At 45.0% G+C, this 22445-nt stretch overlaps 1 long non-coding RNA gene across 1 annotated transcript; it reads right to left on the bottom strand.

Annotated features, from left to right (window-relative positions):
* Nucleotides 1-6816: 6816 nt before the first annotated feature.
* Nucleotides 6817-13899, bottom strand: LOC143443002 (uncharacterized). The gene is made up of 2 exons (XR_013111652.1): nucleotides 8904-13899; nucleotides 6817-7045 (listed from the first exon to the last, which is right to left on the bottom strand). It is a non-coding gene; the product is annotated as an uncharacterized LOC143443002 (long non-coding RNA).
* Nucleotides 13900-22445: the final 8546 nt, after the last annotated feature.

Genomic DNA, 22445 nt, shown 5'->3' with positions numbered 1-22445 from the left:
CTGAGGTGGCCTTCCTGCAGAGGGCATTGAGTCTCCTCTCCTTCTCCACAACATGAAGCCATCTGAGATTTGTGAGGCAAATTACTCTACAGTGACTGGGAAAGCTCCATGAAGAAGGAGCCTGGTCTGAAGAAGATGGTAACGTATGTGTCCTGGGAAACAGAAAGTCTATAATCCGTACAGAGAATGTACATTCTATAATGCAGCTGTCAACATAGCAAAACAATTAAACCTTCTATTACTTGAGCTTGTATAGACTAAAAGCAAATAGTCCTTTCTCAGTGTCTTTGCATGTGACCGGAGATATTAGGAGCTGGTGGCAAGGCCAGAGAACTCTTGCAACATCTTTTTCTGAAGAAGGGTCTCCTGCAAAACTGACCTCTTCACTCAGTTCTCAGAACTTTGCAGAGTTGATAAATTTGCACAAAACTATTCAGAAAAAAAAAAATCTTAATCGAGCGTATGGCTGAGGCAGGAGGCTGGCTCACTTGAGCCCTGGATTTGAGACACTCTGGGTAACTCAGAGAGGATGCCTCACTCCAGACAAAACACAAATGGGAGCTGGTGATTAGCTGGGCCCAACACCCAAGGAATCTCTGGAACCAACACACCTCTTTGGAGCACTGTAGGAAGGGCAGGTGGCTATGGGAGACAGATGCAAACGACACTGGTGACTTAGGGACCTACTGGCAAAGATATGATATATGGATATGCAGCAAACTACCCAGACATTTTTGGGTTTTGTTTTCTATTTTGTAGATAAGAATACTGAAGCATCAAGGGGCCTTGTAACTCAGAAGAACCGCATAGCTAATGTGCGACGCAGCTGTAACTCAAATGCAAAGCTTTGATCACAACTTTCTCAGGAGACTTGGGGTCCTTGGGAGAGGGTGGTCCAGAAGTGCTCTCATTTTTTGCTAAACAAAGTACACACTGGTTAAGATTTTAGCGATATTTGTCAAAATGTTAGTGAACATGTCAGATGACTCAATAAAAGCATATTTGCAATAGAAAAAAAACTTGGAAACAACTTAGTAATGGATGGGCTGGACAATTTCTTACAAAACTACATAACAGGATGCTATTAACTCACTAAAAAATGAGGAAATCTATGTCAACATATGAAAAATACTCTTTCAACAACAAAAAAATAAGTTACAAAACATAAATTGCACAGAAGGCCGGGCGGTGGTGGCGCACGCCTTTAATCCCAGCACTTGGGAGGCAGAGGCAGGCGGATTTCTGAGTTTGAGGCCAGCCTGGTCTACAGAGTGAGTTCCAGGACAGCCAGGGCTACACAGAGAAACCCTGTCTTAAAAAAACAAAAAAAACAAAAAAAACAAAAAAAAAAAAAAAAAAAAACAAAAAAAAAAAAAAAAAAAAACCAAAAAAAAAAAAAAAAAAAAGCACAGAAGAGCTCATTTCTGTGAGTTGTGTGGAGGGGTGCAAACCTCTGACGAAAAGGGGATGGGCTAGAAGTGGGCATTATTTGTTTCGGTCCGTGGGGGACTTTTGGGAGAGTGGCTCTTGGTAGGGGGGAAGATATAAACTTATATAAACTTTGCACTTTGTCCTGTTCCCAACTCTCTGATTTTTCCCCTAATAAATAAGTATGACTTTTGTAATGAAAGGAAGCATTTTCAAGAAAGCCCTTTTGAACTTAAAAGATAATGGAAGGGTTTTATAACTGAAGAGAGAAGTGGGTCAGCATCCGGAGGGAAGGCAGTTGGTGATTAAAGAGCTAATGATGCCCACAGGTCACTTGTGCCTTCCTGTTAATTGCCAAGGCAGACTCAAGAAGAACTGGAGCATTGGACAGAGTGCACCTTGAAGACCAAAAAGGGACCTGGTATTCTGGGCAACTTGTCAAAGCAACACCCAAATGCTCTGATCTCTTCTCGACTCCTTCTGGAAGTGCTGGGATCTTCCCCATGACTGTCGGGTTCACATGAAGCCAACTTAGGTAGGAAAAGAGGTACTCTCCCATCCCCTCATCCCCCCACCCCACCCCACCCCACCATCACCACTTCCACTCCCCCACCCCCCCAAAATAAATGTGGCCACTGGAAACCACTCAGTCCTCTGGCTGCATGGGGTCGTCAGTGACAGCTGTAGCCCTTTCCACATGGAAATAGTCTCCCTCTGATATGGAGGCAGATTGCATTAGCCTGGCTAATCCTGCCATACACTGGAGAAACAAGAAAAGGCCCAAACTATCCATATGTGCTCTGGACTCCAAAAGGAAGGAGTCCGCCAGTGAGTGTGGGGCTTCTGTTTGTTTCTTTGCCTCTGCTCTCTCTAATAATGTCAACATGGCCGTTATTGTTTGGTTAGTTTTTGTCCACTCAAAAGCCATCCCAGCGCACTTCACTTTCCTTTTTGCCAAAGATGATGGAAAATGTTCTTGTAGAACTTTCCTTTAAGTTCCTAGTTTGTGTGGGTAGGATTATACTTTATGTGTTTTCATCCAGACACCCAATGTCTCTTTGGTTTGTACTGTACAAATAGCAATACCTAATTTAAAATATCCCAGTGTCTAATTAGCTGAGATACCAACTCAGCCCTGCCTTCCAGCCATGCCTCGCTCAAAAGACTCTGAAGGTTGATCAGGAACCTGACTGATGCATCTCATGCTGTCTAGCACACATCGTAACTTTGTATTCCAACTGTTACAGCAGCAAACAGCTAAACCCAGGCACAGAGAGATAGAAATGAGCTCTGATCTTGATTTTTTTTTATATGCTTGAGCCTGGGATTCCCCAATAATCTGATTAGGTATTCACAGGAATTTTATTAACAATGTCTACCTAGATGTTCAGGAAACTTAGACCCTATGACAACCTTTGATTAATAAGGGAAGAACCTGACGGGCTCTGTTGGAGTCTTTCATCCCTTAGATAGAAAATTTTGTTGCACGTTCAAACTACCCACATCTCTGACAGGCTGGATCTGGATAATGCCCATTCTTACAGGTTTCCTCTGTAAGAATGTTTGGGGTAGGGCCTGTGAGCACCCTTAACAAGATTAGGTACAGTGGATAAGACTTTGCAAGTCTCATGTTAATGCCCATGAGCAGCCCACACAGCGACTTAAGAGAGCATGGACAAACAAGGATGGCTTGTCTTCCGGATGGCGGTGGAACTCTTTCCATGACAGGGAAAGAGGCTAGGCACAGACATAATGCTGTAATATGTGGGGCCAGACAGCAGCAGATAAAAGCGGCAATACTCCCTTTCACGTTGTTATTACTCGTGAAATCTTTATTAGGACTATTGCCCTTGGTTTCTGGGAGGACCTATAGTGGCTTCTATAAAATAGAAGAATGCAGGCACGTGCACATGTGTGTGTGTGTGTACATGCGTGTACATATGTGTACATGTGTGTACATGTATGTACATGTGTGTAGAGGTCAGAGGACAACCTCAAATATCACTCTTCGTGTATCTCCCATCTTTTAATTGAGACAGGGTCTCTTGTTGGCTTGGAGCTTCAGCAAGTAGGCTAGGCTAGGCAAATGAGCCTCAAGGAGCCTTCTGTCTCTGCCCTTCATCTTGTCATTGTAAGAGAATCACCACACTCAGCTTTGTATGTGGGTTCCGTGTATCTAAACTAAATCATCATACTTGTGAGGCACACATTTCATGGACTGAGTCATCTTACAGCCTTAGGTGGCAACTTCAGTGCCCAAGAAGAATTATAAGTTGGTATCTGCATCAATCTCATTCTAAAGAGACGATAGAAACTCAGTGTCTGGGTGCCATTAGTCAACTCCTCACTTGCTGGACAGTAGGCAGAGAGTGCGGGAAACTTCAGTGAGCGACACAGGATGATAAGACTCAGTTAGAGGTGGAACCATTTGGAGCAATAGAGATTGGACCTCAGAAGGACACTAACCTTTTTGCACTGAGTCCTGAAGGCTCCCTGAAGAACAAATCAGCATAAGGTGGCAGACGACATCAGGGTTGGATGTCTATCTAAAAAGAATCATGGAAAAGTGTGCTCTGCTTCTGTGGCATTTGCACACAGAACTAAATGCAAGCCAGTCACACAAGTACATGAAATAAAATTGTTGAGAGAGAGAAGGCAGCAAGCCCAGAGGCTCTGAGGCAGAACCATGCTTACTGTGTTGAAAGGAGCCTCCTGTGGCCAGAGGGGCATCACCGAAGAGAGAGGGAGAGGTAATCAGGAGGTAACAGCGTCTAACCAGAAAGGATATGCACCTAGAGTGGGGACCGTGAGCCACATTCATGTGCAGTTGAGCATCATCTACAGATTCTGAGGAAAGGGTATAGTTTATGTTATGTAGAGATCACTAGGAAGTGACCAAGGAGGTCAAGAATGACAGCAGTAGTCACAAGACCACTGCAAAACAGTGTTTGGACATCGTTTGAGATGGACTTTTGGGGTACATAGGACGGAAGCTCAGGGCTGACCCGGCTCTTCCGAGCAAACAAAGCCAAACCTCTTCTACTTCTTCCAGTCCTTTGTAGAATGTGACAGCCCAGTGAGTGCAGTGCAGATGCTCAGAAAGCCTTAGAACTTCTGGATTTAAACACATCCTTGGACTTGGCTAAGAATTAGTGGAAACAATGTCTCAACACTGAAAACCAAAAACAGCACATGCTCTCAGAACCAGGCGGCCATCTTCCCCACACACTAGCAAGCGTGAGTCTCACCACACATGTGTGCTTTAATCCTCTCAATGACCCCTCCAGATGAAGTTCGTCTATGCAAGTTTGCAGATAATGAGTCAGATTGGAGGAAAGGAAGTTGAATGAATTGTTAGTTGTCACTATAGGATAAATAAAGGTCAGAGACTTACATTTGGATTAGAAAGCAGACTCCAGAGCCAGTCCTTGATGGCCAGAACTCATATTCTTCACCACAGTGAACTCTGGGAAATAGTTATGTTCTCTGGTGGCCTCATCTTATATCTAAGATATTTTCCCCCGGAGTTTCCTATGAAAAAAGAACTAATGTTAATAGGCTTACAGGCCACAATTGCCAAGAAGAAAATAATGAAGGTGGTGATTCTATTTGTTTATTAAGGTGTCCTAAGTTAGAAAGATTCTTTTGCTCCCGGAAGATTCTTCAGTCTGATGGCGAGAGTGGGAGGGTATTTCATTCGGAGTTCCTTTGATGATGTCTGCAGTAGTTCTCCTGCTGCGTGACACTGTCTCTCGGAATTCGTGGCACTGCCTTACCCATACTTTAAAAGTCATTAGCTTAGTTGCATCCCGGAAGAAGGAAAGAAACAGCTGTGTGATCTACCCATGAGATAAAGTTGTCTGCCCCGCACGAGCTCAGGCCTTTTCTTGTGCTGGCTGTGAGCCTGTCCTCATGCTGGGGAGGAAAAGCTCATTACTGCTCCGAGTAACCAAGAAGCAGGACTGGGAAAGGGGGAGAAAGAAACCAAAGGCCCAGAGTGTTCCCACCAAACTGTATTCTGAAAAGTCAGGCCATGGGCATTTACTGGAATCACCTGGCAGCCACTGTCGTGGGCTTTTTTTTTTTTTTTTTTTAACAGTAGAATTCAGTGGATGCAGGTGACTCTTGTGCACTGGAGCATTGCCCACTGGTGTCAACAGACACATGTCATAGGCCTGATGGACATATAAAATAGCACACACAAAGGAAGCAGACACTGGGGCCATGGAGATGGCTCGGCTGCCGATGTTCTTGTCGTGCAAGCATGAGAACTGAATTCAAGCCCAGGCACTCCATAACAGCTCAGCACAGCAGTGAACACCTGTAATCCTAGCACAGGGGGGTGGGGACAAGGAGACCCCTGGGCTTTGCTGGAAGCCAGTCAAGCCAAATCATTATTTTGAGCTCAAAATTCAATGAGAGATCTTGTCTCAACAAATACAGTGGAAAGCAATTAAAGAAGATACCCAACATTGACTCTGGCCTTTACCCTTCCACACACACTCACATTGACACATGCACATTCACACACACATTCACAGTGCTTACACACACTCACATACTCACACACACTCACACATACACACACATACACTCAGATATTCACATACATACTCATACATTGACACGCATTAACACACATACACTCACACATGCACACACTCACACACACACACACACACACACACACACACTCACACACTCATAGCAGCACAAAGCCCAGACTGTTCGTAGCTTTCATATCTGCTGACTCTGCAGCTCTTCTAGAAGCACAGTGTAGTACCACACCTCAAAAACTCTGTTAAGCGTTGGGCCCTGCCCTGCCCCCCTTTGTCCTCTCCACTTCAGTCACTGTTTGGCTACTCTCACTGTTTGCTTTGCTGAACTTCTGCCATTGAAGTTGCTGTGCCCAGTGTAAGTGGCATTTCAGCATGGATTCCCTGGGTAACTAGCGTCCTTGCCTACAGTAATGTGTCAATGGCATATGGTGCAAATGGCCTGTCGTTGGGTCTCAGAATCGGATCAAACTATCTGCCAGGCTGCTGGCTGCATTGGCACAGCGCCTACAGTCTCAGTGCTTGAGGAAGGAGAGCAATGTTGTCAGAAAACTCTTCAGAATGAACTTTCTTGTGCAAACGAGAATCTGGCTTTCCGCCAACCTTCCTCTGTCTCCCCACTGGAATCAGTGTTACAGAAAGATACACTGGGCTGGTGAGGTGGCTTAGCAGGCTCAGGCCGGTGCCAGTGAGCTCGAGAACTTGATTTTGATCCTGGGATCTCACTTGATAGAAGGAGAAAAGAGACAACCAAAACTTGTTCTCTGACCTCCACATGTGCACTGTTGCACGTGCCTGTACCACCCCCTCCACACATGCAATGCACACAGAATAAATAAATTTTTTTTTATTCAAAAGGAAAAATGTTTGCATTCTGCAGCTGAATGCCTACGACCAAAATTTTCTCTTTCTTCATTGATCTGTTTCTTTAAAGGCAAGTATGTATCTTGTGGGTTTTCCAACAATGTTGCATTTGGTCTTCTTAAAAGCTCTTGTCAGCAGTTCTCAACCTGTGGGTCGCAACCCTTTTGGGAGTTGAACGACCTTTTCGCAGGGATTGTCTAGGACCATAGGAAAAGACAGATATTTACACTGTGATTCATAATAGTAGCAAAATTACAGTTATGAAGTAGCAACAAAAGATATTTTATGGGTCACCACAGCAGGAGGTGTTGAAACATTAGGAAGCCTGAGAGCCATTATTCTAGGGCTGAAGAGAGGACTCCGAGGTTGAGAGCTCTGCTGCTCTTCTAGAGGGTCTGAGTTCAATTCCCAGCACCCACATGGTGGCTCACAACCATCTACCATAGGATCCGATGCCCTTGTCTGTCACACAGGCTTACATGCAAATGGATCACTCATACACATAAATAAACTGGGGGAGAGGGGGGGGAGAGAGAAGAAAGGGAGAGAGACTGCCTTATGTGGTTATTAGTCCCAGCTTGTACTCAAGAAAAGCTGTCTCGGGGACTTTTGAAGATGGCCAATCATATAGAAAACCCAAGTTCCTCTGACTCTCCAGTCCAAACATCATTCCACTTTTCCAAGTGTAAGACATCAATTGTCTAAGCAGAAGCAGACATAGGGCATACACATCCAAACTTACAAGCCTTCCTAGAGATTCCAGAAACAGCTAACAGTTGCTGGAGCCCTTTGATAACGTATGTACTTAAAAGGTGTCAGGGAGGGATGCAGAGTTGGGGAGTCATGGCAAAAAAAAACCTACAGTGTAGCTTTCTGGCATAGCATCAGTCTTTGAGTTAGCCATGTTCCTAAGCCACCCCTGCTCCTGTGGGCAGCTCTTCACTCCTGGTCCTATAGTAACCCCAGTAAACTCTGTAGTTCACCAAGCTGGACTTGGATGGAATAATTTTTTAGCCTCTTATCGCTCTCTCTTTCTGGGGTGAATAGAAATGATCTCCCTAGGAGTCATGTGTCAGTGGTATCCAGAAGTTACCATGGAGGGACCACCCTAGCTGGCTTCTCATTCCCACCTTTACCTTCTACTTTGCAAGAATATTGCTATCAAATGTTTCCCAGTTATTTGTTCCTCACGTAAAATTCTTTACCTTCTTCCATGTCTCCAAGAAATTTGAAAAGTAGTCTTGTCCACTAATGGCTTCTTATCTCAAATTCCATACAGTGGGAATAATACAACTTTCACAGAAATGACTTCTTTCTTCACTTAACCAGGTAATATAAAATCTGGCATGTAAATGTACACAGTGCTACAAGCACCCATGGAGAGGACTGAGTCTTCATGCTGTCTCTGCTCTCCAGTCCTATTCCAGGACACTCTCTGGCCAGTTCTCTCCTTCTGTCTGCACCCTTCAGAAATACACTTATAAGCATGTGTTCTCTAAAGTGCTGCGTTAGCAACTATAAAATCTCAACATATATTAGCAATTATGTAAGTGGAACGATGCCTAGCAGTCTTCCCCTCCCCCCTTTCGCCTCTCTCTTTTTCATCCTAAGACAGGGTCTCACTATGCAGCCTAGGCTGACTTCAAATTCATGATCCTCCTGCTTCAGCTTTCAAAATGCTTGGATTACAGGCATGTACTCCCATGAGGTTTGTACTAAGTACTTTATATCTGTTTTTCATTGGATTATCTTTATGAGGTGTGTGCTTCTGGTATACACAATTTACCAATGAGGAAACTGGAAGAAAGTCAAGGTGTTTAGTCACGACTGCACAGCTGTGCTGCAGCCGACTCCAAAGCGGCAAAGCTCCAGCTCCTGACTGCCGAGCTTTGCGCTCTAAAATGACTCCTAATTGTGTCATATATACAAGTTCCCTAGGTGTAGTAAAGATATTTAGGAACAAAAGAAACTATTGGGGACAGAGGAATGGCCACGCCCTTGGAAACCAAATCCTGGCTTTAAAACTTACTCGCTATGAGAACTCCATCTCCTTACCTGGAAAATTATGGATCCAAGGATGACCTTGGACCTGGAGAAGGATAGGAATAAATATCAGGGAATAACTTTGAGAAGCAACTGTCACAGAATAAATATTTAGAAATGGCAATTACCTGTGTCTTGAAGGATGCAGGCGGAATACTGGGTACGAGCCCAGGCAGATCTCGGACTTGCTATTGTAGGCAAGGATGGATGACCTTGAACAGATCTTCTGGCTCCACCTCCTAAGTGCTCAACTATAGGCGTGTGGCGCCAGCATCTGCTGCTTCTTAGTACATTAAAAACTTACATGAATATTATGAATATTATGAATATTATGGAATAGCTTTATGGTAGTTTCTTTTTAAGATTTATTTATTTATTTTATATGTATGAGTACATTGTTGTTGTCTTTAGACACACCTGAAGAGGGCATCAGATCCCATTACGGATGTTTGTGAGCCACCATGTGGTTGCTGAGAATTGAACTCAGGACCTCTGGAAGAGCAGTCAATGCTGTTAACCGCTGAACCATCTCTACAGCTCTTATGATAGTTTATTTAATGGAAACAAGTCACATCTTCCAGCATCAGCTATTCTTGGTGACACTTGGCACAAAACAAGTCCAGCTTTTCTGTGTTTGGCACACAAAGAACCCTGAAAATTAATATCAGGTCTGGCTCAGGAAGCAACAGTTGGGCATTTAAATAAAAGTGTGTGTGTGTGTGTGTGTGTGTGTGTGTGTGTGTGTGTGTATGTGTGTGTGTGTGTGTGCGCGCGCGCGTGCGTGCTCTCACATGTGCCAGCTGCATGTTTAGATAGATAGACAGATACATACATACATATATACATACATACATACATACATGGGAAAGAGAAGAGACAGTTTGGCCTAAAAGTTAATCATACTGTAAATTCTCTGGAGTCAATAGATGTAAATGAGGAGTGAGGCAACACCTTGGAACACCACCTAGAACATTCTCTCCAGATCTTCTCAGGATAGCATCTTTACCTCCCTCTACTGTGAGTCTCTCAGGACCTTCAGTCAGCTCTCACTATCCCTTTTTATCCTTTTGCCTCAAGCTTGGGATGGAACCCAGATGACGTCTGTCACTCCTGACTGTGCCTCATAAGTGCTGGGATTGCAGGCATGCAACCCACCGCCACTCACCCCTGTGCTTGTTATGTTTTCATAATACTTGCACTTCCAAACACATTATAATTAACATGGCACTCTAGTTTACTTTATGTTGCTGTGATTAAAAAAAAAAAAAAAAAAAGGAAACACTCTAACCAAAAGCAACTTTAGGTAAAGAAAGGCTTATTTGTCTTCCAGGTCAGTTCATTGTTGAAGGAAGTCAAGGCAGGAGCTCAAGGAACCCAGAGGCAGGAGTTACGGAGGAACACTGCCTGTGACTCATTCATGCACACTCTGGTAGCTTCTTCTTATTCAGCCCTGGACCACCTGCCCAGAAAACAGTGCCCACGTGAGCTGGGCCCTGCTATGACAATTATCAACCAAGACAGCCCCTCATAGACAAACTGATGAAGGCAAGTACTCAGTTAAGACTCCTTTCCAACAAACTGTAGGCTGTGGCAAGCTGACAGTTGATGTTAACTATGACACATGATCACTACAATTGTCTTCTGTTGTCTGACTCCTCTACAGAGTGACCATTGGGGAACAAGGTACTTTGGTTTTTTGTTTGTTTGTTTGTTTGTTTGTCTGTTTGTTTTTACTGGTGTTTTCTGAACACTCAGAACACTACCCAGCACATAGTGATTCAGGAGGAGTAATTCAGACAGCACACTGAGGTGAAACGCTAGGAAGCAAGTCTAGAGGTGGTCTTTCTCTTCCAAACCAAATCTTTCTCCTGGATGAGAGTTTTAACCATAGAGACAAGTAACACTGTTGCAGAAGGGGTTGGCTGTGGAAGAATCTAGGTAAAATTGGAAACTGTTGCACTCAGACAAGATGACCGAACCACGGAAGTGACAGGGGAAATGTGGGAGGCAGTGAATAGATGTGGGTGGTTAGGCTGAGTTTTTATTTTTTATTTTTTTTTTAAGTACCCGAGACTGCTGTCAGTTTATCTAGTGAAATAAGATCCGTGATCAATGTGCGGGGATGGAGATTTCAGACCTCATTATATACAAACTGAAGATTACTCCTTTGCTGTCAGTGCAGCATTTGACACACCAGGGGAAGCAAAGGGAGCCGTGTCTCAGGTCCCCTCTAGTTCTAAAGACAAGGGGACGTGTGGGTTTGGGTGTTAATCTTTGGTTGGTTGTTAAAGTCTGAGCATGTTCAGAGACATGTGGCTAGAGAAACCCTCACCCTTTTCACAATTTCTGGTGGAAATCCCAGTGACACTGAATTTGGAGTGGTACTTCCTGCTGCCGTCTGTTTTCTTGGCTCGAAACAAAGGAAGCCTCTGCCTTTTCCTACAGTCACTTCCATGCGGCAGGCTCCTATTGAGTCTTTCTCCACCTCTGCAGGTACATCTCAGTGCAAACCTTCCAACAGACTCTTGAGTCAGTTTGCTACTGGACAGTGCACCCCCCAAAATGTGAATGAATCCATCTAGGCAGTTCTAGCTTAGAAGTCCCTGAGAGTAAATATAAGGGCTATGCAGTCTTACACCTTGTGCCCATGGGTTGGCTTGGGAGAACATTTATTGACAGTTCCAAAAAATAAAAAAATAAAAACCAATGATATAGATCTATAGAGACTAGTCTACCAGAACCATTGCAGATACAGTCAGATGTCACTATGACAGTCAAGGACGGTCGGTCTCACATGGCTGAGAATCAGCAGAGTGTTAGTTATGGTGACATACGTGACAGAGCTTCTAATGCCTGATTACATCCTATGTTAGCTCAGACTCCTTATCATGGGGGTGGGATGAAACCAGAGAGGGAATGAAAAGGAGAGGGAAGGGGGAAAGAGAAGAGAAAGAAGATAGTGAGGGGGAGGGGGAAGATGGAGAGGATGAGGGAGAAGAGGGTGAGGAAGACAAGTGAGAGAGAGGGAGCAGTGGTACTCTGGGCCTCTTGAGCTGACACGGTATTTCAACCTTCTGCCTCATTCAACCTACAAAAGTGACTCACAAAGCCGGCCCAGGGGCAGAGAGAGACTGTTGCTTGACAAGGAAGCTGCAAGGTCACACTGTAGAGTGTGGACTGGGAGCCAGCCAAGAACTAGACCCGGCTCTGTGAGCATCAGACTGGACCTCCCTAGACGGTGTCTTCCTCTCTTCAGATCCCAGCTTGCAGAGAGGCCAGCAGTCACTCCTCTTCCAGAGTGACCTTATCTGGTTCCCTCTGTTTTGATGACATTCTTCTCTTTCAAAACAACAGCTCAAGTACTGAAGACACTCGGTGTTCATCAGGACAATCTGACAGGTGTGTCCACACCCCTCCCTTGGCGGAACTGACTCTCCCATCAGTCTGTCTAACCCTCCTCACATCTCTGGCTGACTGATGCCTCTCCTCTTGTGCTCACTAACAATGCTAGTGTTCTGATGTTTCTTTTCTCTCACCCTTCACCTCCTTCTTCGTGCATAGTGTCTTCCGGAATTTAAATGAGTCAGGTGGACACTGCTTACATGTGTCATTATTCTAACTAATCTCCACCCTGCCAGATGTTGCCACAGGCTGCTCCTCAAACACATGTCAAAAACAAAGCAGAATGTCTTTTTCCAAAATAGGACTCTGTCTCTCTGGTTTCTGTGTGCAGTTTTGTGATTCATCCAGCTAGACGCTGAAAATTATTCTTCACCCCCTTTGCCCCGGGAACACACAGCCCCAAAGAGCTGGCCTGTCAATTACACATCCCAGATTTCTCTCAGGCTACTCTGGCTGCTGCCTGAGTTCTTGACTCTTCCTCTGTTGCTCAGTCCAGTGCCAGAGCCTTTCATTTGCTCCCTGTGGCCCTTTTCTGCAGCCAGAAACATTTCTGAAAGATAGAGCCAGTTGTTAGCCCTCTGCTACGCACAGTTCTCCTTACTCACTTCTGCCAGGATAAAAATCTAAATGCTTCATGTTAAAGATCATTGGGGGGGGAGAGAGAGAGAGAGAGAGAGAGAGAGAGAGAGAGAGAGAGAGAGAGAGAAAAAAGAGGGAAAGAGAGAGAAGGAGAGAGAGAAGGAGAGAGAGAAAGGAAGGAAGAAAAAGAGAGAGAGAAAGAAAGAAAAAGGGAAGGAAGGAAGAAAAAGAGAGAAATAAAGAGAGGAAGGAAGGAAGAGAGAGAAAGAGGGAAAGAGAGAAAGAAAGAGAGAGAGAAAAGAAGAGAGAGAAAGGAAGGAAGAAAAAGAGAGAGAAAGAAAGAAAAAGAAAAGGAAGGAAGAAAAAGAGAGAAATAAAGAGAGGAAGGAAGGAAGAGAGAGAAAGAGGGAAAGAGAGAGAGAAAGAAAGAGAGAGAGAAAAGAAGAGAGAGAAAGGAAGGAAGAAAGAAAAAGAGAGAAAGAAAGAAAGAGAAGAAGTAAGGAAGAAATAGAGAGAAATAAAGAGAAGAAGGAAGGAAGAGAGAGAAAGAGGGAAAGAGAGAGAAAGAAAGAGAGAGAAAAGAAGAGAGAGAAAGGAAGGAAGAAAGAGAAAGAGAGAAAGAAAGAAAGAAGTAAGGAAGAAATAGAGAGAAATAAAGAGAGGAAGGAAGGAAGAGAGAGAGAGAGAGAGAGAGAGAGAGAGAGAGAGAGACGATCTGTCTCACCTTAGAAAGAGAGCTGTCCTCATAAAGAGTAAGAGGTTCTTGCCAGTTCAACCAGAAAGCTAGTGATCACCAGGGACAAAAGCTCAGGTTTGCTGGCTCATCCCCCACCGCTTCCAGAACCATCTTCTCTGCTTCCTTCTGAAATTTTGACCCATTTTTTCTGCAAATTCTGCTCCTCCACCTCTCTCGCCATGTTCATCAATGGGTGTGGTCTCCACAGGCTTCTTCATACAAGCCTACCTAACCTTGAGAATAAATAAATGTTGGGAAGGAAGACTCTAATCTGCCTAATCATGGATCAAATGCTTAACTCTTGTGCCCACAAAAGGATGAGGCGCCTCCTGGGAGAGGTGAAGGGCATTCTCCATTGAGTGAGACAAGTCCACCATGTTTGTTGTGGTGCCCTATGGAGTCTCCAGGCTCCTCTGTGGGCATTTCTCTTGCTATAATGTGCTTATTCACTCCAAAATGGAGATCTACTCTCTGTCCCCTAAATGCACCACACTGCTCTGGTCCTTGTTAGTTCTCTTCCTCATCATTTCTTCTCTGAAACACAGTTCCATAGTCCAGGCTGGCCCTAAACTATGTAGCTAAGGACCCTGACTGTCTGGTTCTCGCCTCCCCACTCCACCTCCCATGGTACGACTACAGGTCTTACCAGTGTGCCCAGTTTGTTGGAGTACTGGGGCTCTGTGCATACCAGGCAAACACTACCCCTAGCTCCATGCATCTTCTGTCCCCAACACCTATGGTTTGAGTGCATGTCTGAGAGGCTACCTTTTGCTATGTTTTATATCCTTTAGACAGGGTCTCATCAGTTAGCCCAAGGTGGCCGAAACTCAAGTTCTAGTTCAAGATCTTCCTCCCTCCTACCTCCTCAGTTCTGGGATTACAAGTGTGTCCTGCCATGCTCTCTTCCCTCCTTGTTCTTTACTATCTGGCTTGAACGTCACCTTCTCAGTATTCAGCAAGGAAGCCTGCTTCAATATACTACACCACAGGAAGAAAGTTCAGGGAGTGGGGACAGGCAAGCCAGCCCATGGGTCATTGCAAATAAGCTTAAAGCCCAGTGATGCTCACAAGGCATTGTGGGAAAGGATGGAATTTGGTACGAGACACTGATAGGCTTTAAGTCCCAGTCAAGGGTTGTGTCATTGGGCAACTTACTCCACATCTATCTGTCTGCCTGCTTCTCTCTCTCTCTCTCTCTCTCTCTCTCTCTCTCTGTCTCCCTCTCTCTCTCTCTGTGTGTGTGTGTGTGTGTGTGTGTGTGTGTGTGTGTGTGTGTGTTTGTATGTGGGCATTCACATGCCACGGTGTGCATATGGAGGTCAGATGACAACTTGCAAGAGTTGGTTCTCTCCTTCCACAGTGTAACCTGGACTAACCTGGATGGCAAGTGTTCTTAACCACAGAGCCATTTCGCTGGCCCAAGTCTCTCTAGTTTTCTGAGCCCTTTTCCTGGTCTGTGTCACAGAGCCACTAACCTTTCCTTGGAGGCTCACAGTCACAATGTCTGAAAAGTAATCACAAATGTTAATTTCCAAAGGAGGGTGCCTCTCCTACAATGAGACCTATTCTCTATGAATGTGAAAAGGGGTATTTAAAAAAATCTTTTAAAAGTAGCCCTGTGTAGTGGCACCAATGGTGGAGAGGAATTGTTCTGAGAAGATATCTGGCCGTGGTTAGTAAGCAAGACGGCTCGATCATCGATCCGGGAGCTGGAGCTTTCTCCTTAGTAGACAGTTCCCTCTTCTACGGCAGCAGTTTCTTCAGTGGAGGCAAGAATCACTCAGCGTGGGGCTTATTTGGAGCACAGGATGTGCACCTGTTGTGATCTGAATGTACAGCGTCCCCTCACGTTTGAATACTTGGCCCTCAACTGAAGGCTGAGGAACCGCGGAGTTGGTGCCTTGATGGGGTAGTGGGTCACATGGGGGTGGGCCTTGAGGTTTTATAGCCCCGCCTCCGTTCCTGTTCCCACTCTGCCTTTTGACTGCTGACTTACGTCATCGCCAGCCTTTGTATACTCCGGCTGCTCAGCTTCCTACTCCAGAATGGACTGGACCTCTTGAAACTGTGAGACAGAATGAACTGCTCTTCCCTTACATTGTTGTTTCTTGAGAATCTGGTCCTGATGACAAGAGAGGTCGCCAGTACAGCACCCTTTCCTAGAAATGCTGTGGAGAAAACGCCAAGTGTAAGACACGAAAGCTTGTCTGGGGCAGGGGTAGGTCAAGGGTGTCAAATCATAGGCATAAAGAAAATAGTCTCAGCAGGATAGAACTGCCGTGAGCTAGTCCAGCTTCCTTCTACTGGCATTCCCTATAAAGTTACGCATACAACAATCACCAGGCTTGCAGGGCTGGGTTGTGATTCATGGGGAGCGCAGTACAAGGCATAGAGCATGAAACGTCATTAACACACATCCCTTACATTCATCCTAAAAGCAATGCGGAGGGTCCTCGCCAACCAACAGGGAGAAGGTGCCAGCATTGTAACCCAGACAGCAGAAAGAAGCATGGGCCAAAGCAGTCAAGCAATCACATGACAAATTTGCATAGGATTGTTCCTTTCATTTGATCAGGAAAATTATGCAATTTAATGCTTGAAAGGGAGTCTGAAGGAAATTAGACCAAATATCCCCCTCATATTAATGCCACATGACCTCATAGCATCCCTTTTGTTAACACCACGTGACCTCACAGCATGCCATGTGACTTACAACCATCCCTTCCTGTTAATGCCACGTGACTTCATGGTCAACACAGCCATTTGGTTGCTAGGAAGATGATGCCCAGAGAGCCTCATTAAAACTTTCCCGACAATAGCTCTACAGCCCATGTTTTCTTTTCCTTCCCTGTGAAGTTCCCCAACTTGCTTCGGAATGGAGACCTTCAAATAAACTACTCTAGAGTCTAATTAATAGCCGTGTTGCCTCAGTTTCCTGCTTTGTGGACCACCTCGGTGAAATCTCACCATTCTGAGAGTTCACTGGATGAGAGTAACCAGTCCTTTCTCACTTGATTGTTTATTCTGCCTTTTTTCCTTCTTCGGAGGTACCCTGCAGAAGCTTTCTAGAAAACAGAATTTGTTTGAGGTTTATCTGGCTCCCTCCAGTATGTTGACGTCCTGGTATCTTTTTTAATGTGAGGTGTTTGAACATAGCTGCCTCCATCCATGAAACCAAAGGATAAATATTTTATTCTAAAGTAATTTGTGATTGCAACTGATTGGTTGGCCTAGAGGTCCTAAAGGAAGCAGAATTCAGAGAGGGTGACATAGATTGTGAAGACAGGTAGTGACTTCACTGATTTAAGGATTTCTCTTCTCAATGCTGGTTAACCGTCATAGGCTTTCTATGTTGTAAAATGTTGCTTTTTTTTTTTTTTTATAGTAGGTCTTTTGCCATTCTCCTCTCCCCAACTAATTAGTGAGGGTGTTAGCTGAGCCCCCTGCACAGGTGAGCCATCTTGACTCCACTACACCTAAAACCATCACAAGCCCCTCATGCAATCCCTCTCCAGGGTCCTTGTGAAAATGCCCTCAGCTTGCTTGGCTTCGTGTTGCCTTTTGATGTGACACATGTCGTCTAGCAGCTTGGTGTAATGCAAACACTTTTTCTGGATGCATTTTTTTTTTGGTATTAAAAATATGTATGAGTGGTAAGCATCCATTCTAATGATGCATTTGCCGAGCGGCTCCTTGATGATGTCAAAACCAGGGACAGTGGCCCCTGAGCAGCTGCACTTGGTTAACCCCAGTTAAGATGTTAAGCAGATTTTCAGACTTGATTGACAGAACCCTTTCAGCACAACCCTGGAAAACTATTAGGAGAAGAGAATCTCACGAGGTCACTCATCCTGTAATGGTTAAACACAGACATACATCTGATCAGCATTGTGCTGGGCTTGTACTGTTTCCACAGTGAGGGTGGTCTCGGGGTCACTTCCTAATCAATGATGGTATATCCAGACAATGTCTGAAACACATCAGATCAAGGAAATATACTCAAGATTGAAGTCTTTTAGGCAAAATCCTGGATTGTTTTTTCTTTTTTCCAGGAATTCTCATTCAGACAATTCTTTTAATGTGAGGAGGAGGAAGAAGAGGCAGAGAAGGAAACGGGGCTCTGAGGGACAAGAGGTTGAATAAAAGCTGGCTCCATGTTTGACTTCACTGCCTTTCTTTTCTTCATCCCTTCCTGTTCTTACAAATCTTCTACATTCAAATGAGGCCGACTTTTCCCTCAGCTGCTTAATCAATTTCCCAAATCAGGAACCGAATTCCTTAACTCCTCCTCCTTAACTTCTGCACTTCTCCTCCTCCTCCTCCCCTTCCTCCTCCCCCCTCCTCCTCCCCTTCCTCCTCCCCCCTCCTCCTCCCCCTCCTCCCCTTCCTCCTCCTCCTCCTCCTCCTTCTTCTTCCTCCCCTTCCTCCTCCCCCTCCTCCCCTTCCTCCTCCTCCTCCTCCCCCCTCCTCCTCCTCCCCCTCCTCCCCTTCCTCCTCCTCCTCCTTTTTCTCCTTCTCTTCTCCAGTTGCATCTGTTTCTAGTTTACATGTATGAATGTTTGGCCTCACATACGTCTGTGTACCACTTCCAAGCCAGGTGCCAGTGGAGACCAGAAAGGGGGGGGGGGGGCGTCGCTCTGCTGTAGCTGGAGTTACAGATGGTTTTGAGCTGCTGTGTGGGTTCTGAGAATCCAACTCCTGTCCCCTGTAAGAGCAGCCAGTGTTCTTAACTGCTGATCCGTCTCTCCAGCCCTGCTCTGCCTCATTTTTATTCCATGCAAAACAGTGTTAGTTCTGATGAGCAACACCCCCACCCCATCTATAAACATCAGCCCCAAAGCCACTCTGCGCTCAGAAAGTTGTGCCAATCCAGTGGCAATCTTGGCTGACCCCCTGGACCAGACAAGACATGTCGTCTCCCACTCTTCCAGGCGTGTTAGAAAACTAGTGGCTGTTGTCTTCTGAATTCACGACCATAAAGTACAGTGGGTTTTACGCTGCAAGTACCTGTCCAAGAAATCAGATATCAAACCTTTGCTTTCTGTTTCAACACTTTATAGAATCAGTAGCATATAAAAGTAATGGGTTTGCTGAAAGAAATAAGATATCAATGGCAATTAAAACCAATATTATTTAGGGATATGAACTAAAATCAAAAATGCCTTTAGATAACATGCACTGTGATGGAGACTGCTTCTGTCATTCAGTAATATGCTTTCCATGTCTCTCCATGTTCATACGTGCAGGTCTACAGACCTTCGGCACACATTAAAGCTGCAGACTATTATCATGTTACCACTGTTTTAATTAATCTCCTTCTGATGAACATCTAGGTTACTCCGGACCCTTTTGTTTCTCTTTTCAAAATAATATATTGGGATCATATGTATCAATAAACCTCGAATCTCAATGGGCAAAAGATCACCAGAGTGTCAAGTATCCTCACATCTAGACACCCTGCCTTAATAGAAGAGGGAAAGGACCAGGCACCTGCACCCCAACCTCGCCGACGCCAGCGCCTCTTGACACTCACTACTTTGGGAGATCCATATTTTGTAAACTTGTCTGATGATTCCTTTGGACAGGGGCTAAGCTGCACGTTCAACACTACTGTGTTTACAGGTTTCTAGTTTAGAAACAGAGGAATGAATCCTGCAGGTAGGTAAGTGTTGCAAGGACAGACATGTTTTCAAAGTGAACAGATAAACAAGGAGGTCTCCTTAGGAGCCTTCAGAATCAGTTCTTAGCTGTCCACTGAGAAATAATTCCTCTCTAAGCAGGTCCTACGGCCCTTTCATTAGAGCTGGGCATGGGAAGAGTGGAGAGGAGGCCTGGAGAACACACGGGGAGAATGTGTGAACTCTTCATGTGGCTTTGAAGAGTTGGTTCCTCTGAGGACAAAGGTGCCTGCAGCTGCCATTCGCGTAGAGGGCTGCGGGGCACCAGATGAGGAAACTATATTCCCAAGATCTCCAGTGACGTGTTTACTTGTTTTACTCTGTTTGTGCTCCAGGTTTTCCAGGGCTTGAGGAGTGAGAGTGAGTCTGGGTGTGCAGCTGGGTTGGTAGGGTATTTGTCTGTGGTGCAGCTCAGTAGGGTGTGCAGCTCAGTGGGCAGGGTGCGCTGCTCGGTTGGTGTTTGCCTGTGTGCAGGAAGCACTAGGTTTGAGCCTCAGTGACTGCATAAACCAAACATGCAGCGCACACCTGTAATCCTAGAAACCAGCAGACGGGGGGGAAGAGGGTCAGAAGCTTAAAACCATCTCCAGAGACTTAGTGAGTTCAAGACCAGTTGAAGATACATGAGGTTCTCTCAAAAAGAAAGAAAGAGAGAGACATAGCGAGGGAAGGAGGGAGGGAAAGAGGAAGGAAAGGAAAAGAAAAAGTGTTGATAACAGAATGAGGATTCCTCCTTATCTAGGACCTGGGCATGCTTACATAAGTGTATGTACCAACCCAGATACCATCCCAACCAGAACGAACCAGACACAGACTGCCCTGCTTACTGTCTCCACACTCCAAAACTGTAAGCTTCACTATACAACAATTTTGTGAAAGGCAACAAAAGATGAAAATTGTTTTTTTTCTTTTGATAAATATCCTTGAAGTATGGTACACATGTTTAGAAAACTGTTCAAATTGTAGATTTACGAACTCAGTAGATTTCCACACAGTGAGAACACTAAAACACTAGCATCTGCACCAAGCTGTGGAACCCATGGTCACCTAGTGCAGGTGGCTGTCACTGTTCTACCCCAGGGCAACCACCATTCCGATTTCCAAGTTTTCATTCAACTGAAATTTTCCTGGATCTTACAGACTATGAGCTTAATCCTTTGTATCCTGCCAGACACATCCCATAGTGGAGAGAAGCTGCTCCAGAAGAAACTTAAAAGCATGTATTTCAGATAAGGCGGTGTCCATTCGTGCCCTCAAACTGGACAGCTTCCCTAGGTTGAGCCCTGGGCAGCCTCTGGAGCCTCCGAGCCTGTCTGGTGAGGTGGAAGTTTCTGGAGTGCTCCTCCTTGCATGTGGGCAGATATAGAGGCTCCATAATGACTGCAGCACACCAAACCTTAGCATTGCCTCTGTAAAAGAGCGCGTTCAACAGAAAATAGTCTCTACTTACTAGTCGCATTGTCGTCGTGACATATCCTTGTGTATCCTTTCTAGGGCTCAGTTACTCCCATGTCCATGAAATCGGGAAAATCAGGCATTGAACTCTTGTGAAAACTATGTAGGATCACAAGCACAGAGTCCTTGCTTCATAACAGGTCACTCTACACATTTATTGTCCTTTTCCTTCAGACTAAACCTTAATTACCCTTTAGCCTCAGCCTGGACAACACACCTTAAATATATTTTTGATGGTAACGATTTAAGCCACTCATAGTGAGTTTATCATAATTTGGAAACTAGTTTGTGATGTGAGAAATTTTGACTCTGTTAACAGTGTTCTCCAGAGTCAAGGAAAGCGCCTGTCATGTTTGAGGGCTAGAATGGCTTTGTGTTCTCCATACGTCTACCACACTGGCTTGGCCTTCATTTTTTTTAATGATTCCCATTGTGAGACCATTGTCATCTCAGCTTCCTGTGATAGCCCAAGAATACATGAAATTATCATCTCCAATAAAAACACAAAGCAGCCAGGCTTCACAGGCATTATCGCTCTATTAATAGCCGTTACGCCCTTCCATCCCAGCAGCCCTTCCAGTTAGACAGGGACGTGGTTTCGAAACAATCATGCCACTCCTGTATTTTTGTATTAAAAGCTCTGACAGATTGCTAATGAGCTGATGTTGGGATTACAGAGTAGTCTGTTATCCTGTGTCCATTCACAGTTTCCTCACCAGACAGCCCATCTGTCCCTGAAACACAGCCGCCATGGTGCATGCAGGCTGGGACAGTTCCTCCATTTACACCTCTGCCTTCTGAGGCTGCTGGGAAAGCCTGTCCCTAATTAAAGATCTTAACAGACATATTGCCAGCGCGGTTATTAAACTGCTCTCTTTTGTTAGGAAAGGTGCTGTTTGTCAGCAGTTCGTAGATTTAGATATTTAATGTGTGTTTCTGTAGCCCGGCAAAATATTTGTGTTTTTAGAATAATTCAATTAGAATGTTGTGCATGTAGCTACCTCGGCACCATAAATACACATGGCACACATGCTATCAAAACCCCTTAGAGTTATTTGGACTCGTGACAAAGAACCATGGTTGACTGTTGTGGACAGACAGACCTAATAACATACGTTATATCTGAGTGCTCAGAACTAAAAGACAAAGTGACCAGATGGAGATTCAATTCTGAACAAGGCAGTCTTTGCCTCCTGAAATATATGTATCGTTAACGCACGTTGAAAAGGAGTCTGACTCCCCTGGCAGAATGGGTCCAGTCAGGAGGACAGACGTTCCTTTACTCTAAAAGTTAACCATTAGAACCAGTTAGAACCAGTATGGGTGAGATTGAAGCTGGGGCACGAAGTCTGCAGTTTCCATGTAGTTTTCTCTACCAAATTCCAAGTCCTGTCCCCTCTCCACTGCATATGATTGAGATTTGCTGCACTGGAGGTCAGAGAGAAGTAGTGGAGAGCATGGGCCCTTACTGGCCCAGTACAAGCCTGCTCAGACCCTTAGCCTTGGAAATGGGCTTTTTTTCAGATGCCTCACAGGGAGCAGAGTGAGGTGGGAGAGATTTGGTAATGAACCACATAAGGTTTACCAGAGCAACATGACCCCCTCCGTAGTACTGAGAACCTCGGGCCTTCACCATCAAGTGAGGAACAACACTCCCAGGGTCTATCACCCTGGAAACCAGAAGGTAGCTCTGAATGATGCTTT

The sequence above is a fragment of the Arvicanthis niloticus genome, chromosome 7 (assembly GCF_011762505.2).
Source record: "Arvicanthis niloticus isolate mArvNil1 chromosome 7, mArvNil1.pat.X, whole genome shotgun sequence".
Taxonomy (NCBI): domain Eukaryota; kingdom Metazoa; phylum Chordata; class Mammalia; order Rodentia; family Muridae; genus Arvicanthis; species Arvicanthis niloticus.
This window is presented reverse-complemented; position numbering and strand designations above follow the sequence as displayed.